The 6,109-nt window shown below is 40.0% G+C and overlaps 1 long non-coding RNA gene across 1 annotated transcript; it reads right to left on the bottom strand.

The window, feature by feature from the left end:
* Positions 1-223: 223 nt before the first annotated feature.
* On the bottom strand, positions 224-3,328 carry LOC120437534. The gene is made up of 3 exons (XR_005611205.1): positions 3,271-3,328; positions 2,983-3,069; positions 224-2,052 (listed from the first exon to the last, which is right to left on the bottom strand). It is a non-coding gene; the product is annotated as an uncharacterized LOC120437534 (long non-coding RNA).
* Between the last annotated feature and the right edge of the window lie 2,781 nt (positions 3,329-6,109).

Genomic DNA, 6,109 nt, shown 5'->3' with positions numbered 1-6,109 from the left:
ACACACAGAGAAACTGGTGATGACTAACTAATGGACATGATAGTATTGGACAAGGAGAGGAAGATGACCATAGTGATAGATATTGCTGTACTGAATGAGAGCAACATCAAGAAGAAGGAACATGAGAAGCTGGAAAAGTACCAAGGGCTGAGGGAAGAACTCAAGAAGATGTGGAGGGTTAATGTCCCAGTGATCCCAGTGGTAATGGAGCACTCGGTGCAGTGACCAGCAAGCTGGGAGAGTGGCTCTAGCAGATCTCAGGAACAATACTCGAATCTTGTGTCCAGAATAGCTCAGTCCTAGAAACAGCAAACATACTGCACAGGACCCTCAAGTTCCCAGCCCTCTGGTAGAGGACCCGAGTTTGAAGGATAAAGACTGCCCACAGGGCGAGAGGGGAACTTTTTATGCAAAGTCATGATGTAGATTTCCCAACGAAGTCTAAATCAAGTTTAACTTTCTCTGTCACTACTTAATGGATGAAAAGGCATTTCATGGCATGCTGCAAGGGGCAACAAAGAGCATTGCAACATTTTGAGCAAGTGTAAGAGTGTAAGTGAACCCAAGTGGTAATAGCTTATTTTTTAAGTAAGTGTGCTTATAATTAAAGTTGCTATCAGATTATTCCAAACAATAAAACATTGTTAGTACTTTACATCAAACCCAACACCCCAACTACTTTGGTCCAAACTTGGGTACCAAGTTTTGGACACATTATAGAGCATAGGGACGCTACAATTAGACAGTTAAAAATACATTTTTAAGTTTGACTTTTGTAAGTAGCTGTAGCTTTTCACAGCCTTTTTTTTTTCCATTTCTTAACACCTCTGCTGAGAACAAAAAGTGACTACATGTAACTGGTAGGTGCTTATGTGAACAGGGAAGGTGCCCAACCACAGAGCTGCCACCTCTTTTACTGCAAACTGAAACTTCACCACAGAGAACAAAGGAAATATGTTCTCACAACAACACTGCAATTGGCCAAACCAGAACAGTGTGGTAGGAAGTACCATCAGCTTCTGATTACAGGACGTAGCTGCTGCGGTTTTACTCACAGAACTTTTTGAGCAGTTAAAAAGATTCATTGTAATACATTTGTCTATTTATACACTTCATACTCATATGTATTGATATTCACATTGCTAATAACTTGTCTGTATGAAACCCAGATAGCAATTCTATTCTATTCTATTGAATTCAATTTTATACAAATAGAACCAAATCAGAGCAGTCCCCACAAGTCAATTTATATTGAAAGGTAAAGATCCTACAGGAATTCATAGAAAATTCCAACAATCAAATGATCCCCCACTTGGTGACAGTGAGAAGGAAAAACTCTAGTTGGAGGTGAGTGGAGGAAGATAAGACAAAAGACACACTTTAGCTTAATCAGAGCTGAATTTGGGACTACCAAAAAGTTGCAACACACTTGACAATGTTACGGATGTAAGGTGTACTTTTGGCTGAGTCTATATTATTAGTTAAGGACAAGCTTGGCCACACTTATTAGTTTTGATAATGGTCAGTCTTATCAAATGAGGTCTTATTGTTGTTAGGTCTTATTTGTGGAATTTCTTGTAGCCTACATTTTTTATATTTAACAAACAATCTGCATAGGTAAAAGGAATATTTTTCTAATGTACCTTGAATCAACCCACAACACAAGACCAATTTTAAAAATATCTCTAAATCTTATTTGTTTTAGATTTATTTTGTTTGTTTTGTTTTATTATGTCTACATGAAAAATGTTAGTAAATTGAATTCTGAATTTTCTCACCAGGAGATGGTCGCTCCTGTAGCCACTTCTGTAATTCTTGTTTTAAAATGCACTTTAAGTAAATCTGTCCTGGATAATCTGGATTGTCAGGTTTTTCAAAATGCTGCTGTTACCTGTTAACTGGGTCACACAGAATCAAAACACCACAGACGGAGACAAAGAAGAGCAGCTGTACCTCTTGTCTTTGATCTGGTTTTCTTCTCTTTGATGATGATTCGACCATAACTGACATCTTCTGTTCTTACTGCAGAGTAGACTGCTGCTGGATCACTCTCTGAACAATAACACACAATGTTGGTGTTGAATAAATATGAAGTAAAGTCAGTTCAATTTTCAGTAAAACTAAACAGAAATGCTAAAAGCAATCTATGAAGAAAACTACATTTTAAGTTGACTTAATGTAAATATTAATTATTTATTTCTGACATTTCTTTGAGAAACACCTGCAGATGATTTTTTTAAATTATGAACAGGAAACTGTACAACTGCAGAGGTGTTAGCTTCTGTTAACCACAGACAACAAACACAGAGACCAGAATGCAAAGAACAACGCTCAGTAAGGAAAGTGTGAGACTTTACAGACTTCAAAAACATGAACGGTGAGCTTGTTATTAAAATTTGGACAAAGAAAACAAATTACATTTTAAAAATGTGCCATTAAGGTTAAGCTCTAGCATTAAATTAATAAAATATTTGTTTTTTTCTGTCACAACAACTCACACGTGGCTCAAAGAGTTGGCAGTTTGTCTTATAACTGGAAGGTTGCCGGTTCGAGCCCTGGCTCGGACAGTGCGGATTGTTGTGTCCTTGGGCAAGACACTTCGCCTACCACCTACTGGTGACGGCCAGAGGGGCCGATGGTGCGATATGGCAGCCTCGCTTCTGTCAGCCTGCCCCAGGGCAGCTGTGGCTACAACTTTAGCTTGCCTCCACCAGTGTGTGAATGTGAGAGCGAATGAATAGTGGAACTGTAAAGCGCTTTGAGGGCCCCGAAAAGCGCTATATAAATGCAATCCATTATTATTATTATTTTACACTTCTGATCATCTCCCATATTATACATGGTATACTCATGGTGTACTCAAATAATTGCATTTTCCCAAGGAAATAAAATCTACATCATGTGTAGAATCGAAAGTTCATACTTGTCTAAAATTCTATAAAAGTAGAGTTACCTTGTAACCAAAAATACACCCAAATTTACCTTTGATTGTTTTGGTTGGCTTATGATGATGAGGTGATATTTTGATGTCACTGTACGTGATGTCTTCTTCTGCAGGTTCACCTTGATCTGGTAAAAAGATTCAAATTTAATAACAACAAATCCTACTATAAAGAGTCTAAATTGAATGTTTTATAGAAATGAAAACAAAAAGATTTATATTGTGTAACAACATGCATTATTTACATGGGAATTAATTTGTGAATACATGGATGAATTGATATTATGTATTATGTGCATTTATGTGAGACCTAGAAGTCTGAGTCTCACCTTCAGGTTTCCTGTGAACAATTCTTCTCACCAGCAGAACCAGTAACACCAGTAGAACCACAACACAGACTGATCCAACACATGACAACACAGAGAGAAGAGGAGGAGAGAGTGATGGAGGAAGAGTGATGGAGGTGGATGTAGGTGGAGGTGTGGATGTAGGTGGAGGTGTGGTGGTGGGTTTGTCTAAAATAAAGCAAACACAGTCATTAAGTTGTCGTCACATTGTGAATGTTGAAAGCTGCAGAAACACAGACAGGTGAGTGTGTCACCTGTGACAGTGATCCAGCTGGATGGAGACTCTCCATGACCGCTGATGTCACACTTGTAGAGGCCTTCATCAGACCTGGAAACATGCTGGATGGTCATGTGACCTGTAGGCTGCTTCCTGATGAGGGAGCCATCTTTATAGAAAGCAGCTGGGAGGTTGGAGGGAGTGGTCTTTGTTTTACAGAGCAGAGTGACGTCATCTCCCTCCATCACAGGGAGGACAGGACTCTGCAGGATCACTGATCCACCTCAACACAGAGACAAACTACGGCATTTCATCCATTTACACACAGCTTCATCAACACTAACTCCACACACTCAGCTTACCAGTGACTGTCAGGTTAACCATGTTACTGATGGGACCCTCTCTGGACTCACACCAGTAAACTCCACTGTCATGTGGTGCTGCTATACTGATGTTACAGGAATAACCAGCTGGTTCTCCCCACCCATCTCTGCACTGAGTCCTCTGTCGTTTGCTTGTGTTTCTCCTCAGAGTCCATCCAGCAGAGCTGTCGTCCTCCTCACAGCTCAGAGACACAAAGTCATATTCAAAGAACTGAGAGCTGCTGGGACTCACAGTCAGACGAGCTGTGAGGGTTAAAATGAAAAAAATGATGATCTGTTAAACTTTAGTTGAAACTGAGACAAAGGTGTGATTAATCCTTACTTTCATCAGTTTTATATGTGAGATCTATTCTGAACCATGAACCCAATCAGGTCATATCAGTGAGCATTTCTCAGGTTTAAACTGTGACAGAAGAAGGTTACTGACCTTGGTTTGTTGTGCAGCTCAGCAGTGAGATCAGAACTAAAGAGAAATGACACTCAGGTTGATTTGAGGTGAACATAAAGAACAACTCCACACAAACAGCTGACAAACACACAAACTCATCTCTCTCTGATATGTCTACTCGTTTTATTTTTGATGCCATCAACATGTTTGAATAAAGTCTGAACAACAAAACACTAGGTGTGTAATGCCAAAAATCAATCAATTTTCTGTCAATTATAAATGATCTAGCTTTGTCTTGAGAGAGAACTAGAGTCTGTCCCAGTTTTAAGGTGACTACAGATCATCAGTCCATCACAGACTAACATTCACAACTAGGGATGGGTACCGGTGTTCTGACATAAACGGTAGTAACCAGACTGAAAAGCAGCGCACACATTTCGGTGCTTTTTTTTCCTGAGCCAATTCTAGCCAATCATTTTACGTTTCCGAGGATAGTAGGCGGGCCCAGGTACGTACGTTCTTTTAGAACGTACGTTTTTGATGCCCCAAATCATTATTATCATTATCGTACCTGCGAGACCTCACACCGTGCACATCTACTGCGGGTGTGGTGCCTGTTATCGGACCTGGAGTTAGCAACATCCCCCAAAAACCCGAAGAGGAGAGTCCTGGCCCCTAGCCCTGTCAGCTTAGCAGAAATGATGACGGATGATGATGGCAGCAGCAGCAGCTGTTCTTCTCTGCGAGTAGCTTCATGTTGTTCGTGTGTAATTAACGTTGAGTAGGCTAACCACATTATTACATTAATGCATATAAGGTGAACTAGCAAACACCGTCGTAGTTACATGCGGCTGTCTTCTTGTTTGATGGCAGATACTCCCTTCACCCTGGCCAAAAAGGCTAAAATGACCAAAGAAAAAGTGGAAAACAGTTAAACATGAGAGGTTTTTGGACAAAGTTTGTGGTTTTTCCATTGTTTAAGCACTGCTTCCAGCCAAGAGTGAGACCATATATGCCCTATAGCTGCAGAAAAGGCTTACATTGTTATCTTTTTACAAAAAAACAGCTGAACATGAGAGGTTTTTGGACCAATTTTGTGTTCTCCATTCTTTAAGCACCGGCACCGTTTCAAAAGTACCGGTTTGGCACCAGTATCGGATAAAACCTAAACGATACCCATCCCTATTCACAACTACAGCCAGTTTAGAATCACCAGTTAACCAAACATGTCTTTAGGCTGTGGAGGAAACTTACAGACACTAACCACCTCATGTCTGTGATGCGTGTACTGTACATTTACAGCATCCAAACTTTCCTTTAAGAGTTTTATTTTATGTTTGTTACTGACATAAATATATCAAGATAGTTTGATGTGCCCTGATTATATTGTGACTATATAAAAAATAACCACTACATTGAAATAACACAGTAAAGTCATGTGTCCACTGTGCAGCTGTGTTGATATAATGAGTGAATGATTTGAGCTTTTCACTGCCTGCTGTGTTTCCTCGACTCCTGAGCAAAGATAAAGAGTCAGTTCAGACCTGCAGTTGGTCCTCGTGGTGTTTTGAACTTGAATTCAGCCTGATTTGTTTTTCATGTCTTCTCCTCCATCATCAGTTATCAGGAGAGCAGACAGTCAAAGTACAAGAATTCAAACAAACACAGAGATTCTACTTACAGAGCAGACACAGCACAGATGTTTCCTTCATCGTCCTTCTCACTCATTTGGGCTTTTTTCATTTCTGTCACTGACACCAAGTAAAGCCCGCCCTCTCCCTCTGAGCACCAGCTTTCTATTGGTTCAAACAAAGAAGTGGGGGACTCACTTTT

The sequence above is a fragment of the Oreochromis aureus genome, linkage group 3 (genome assembly GCF_013358895.1).
Source record: "Oreochromis aureus strain Israel breed Guangdong linkage group 3, ZZ_aureus, whole genome shotgun sequence".
Classification (NCBI taxonomy): domain Eukaryota; kingdom Metazoa; phylum Chordata; class Actinopteri; order Cichliformes; family Cichlidae; genus Oreochromis; species Oreochromis aureus.
The sequence above is the reverse complement of the archived record's forward strand: the minus strand, read 5'-3'. Positions and strand labels throughout refer to the sequence as shown.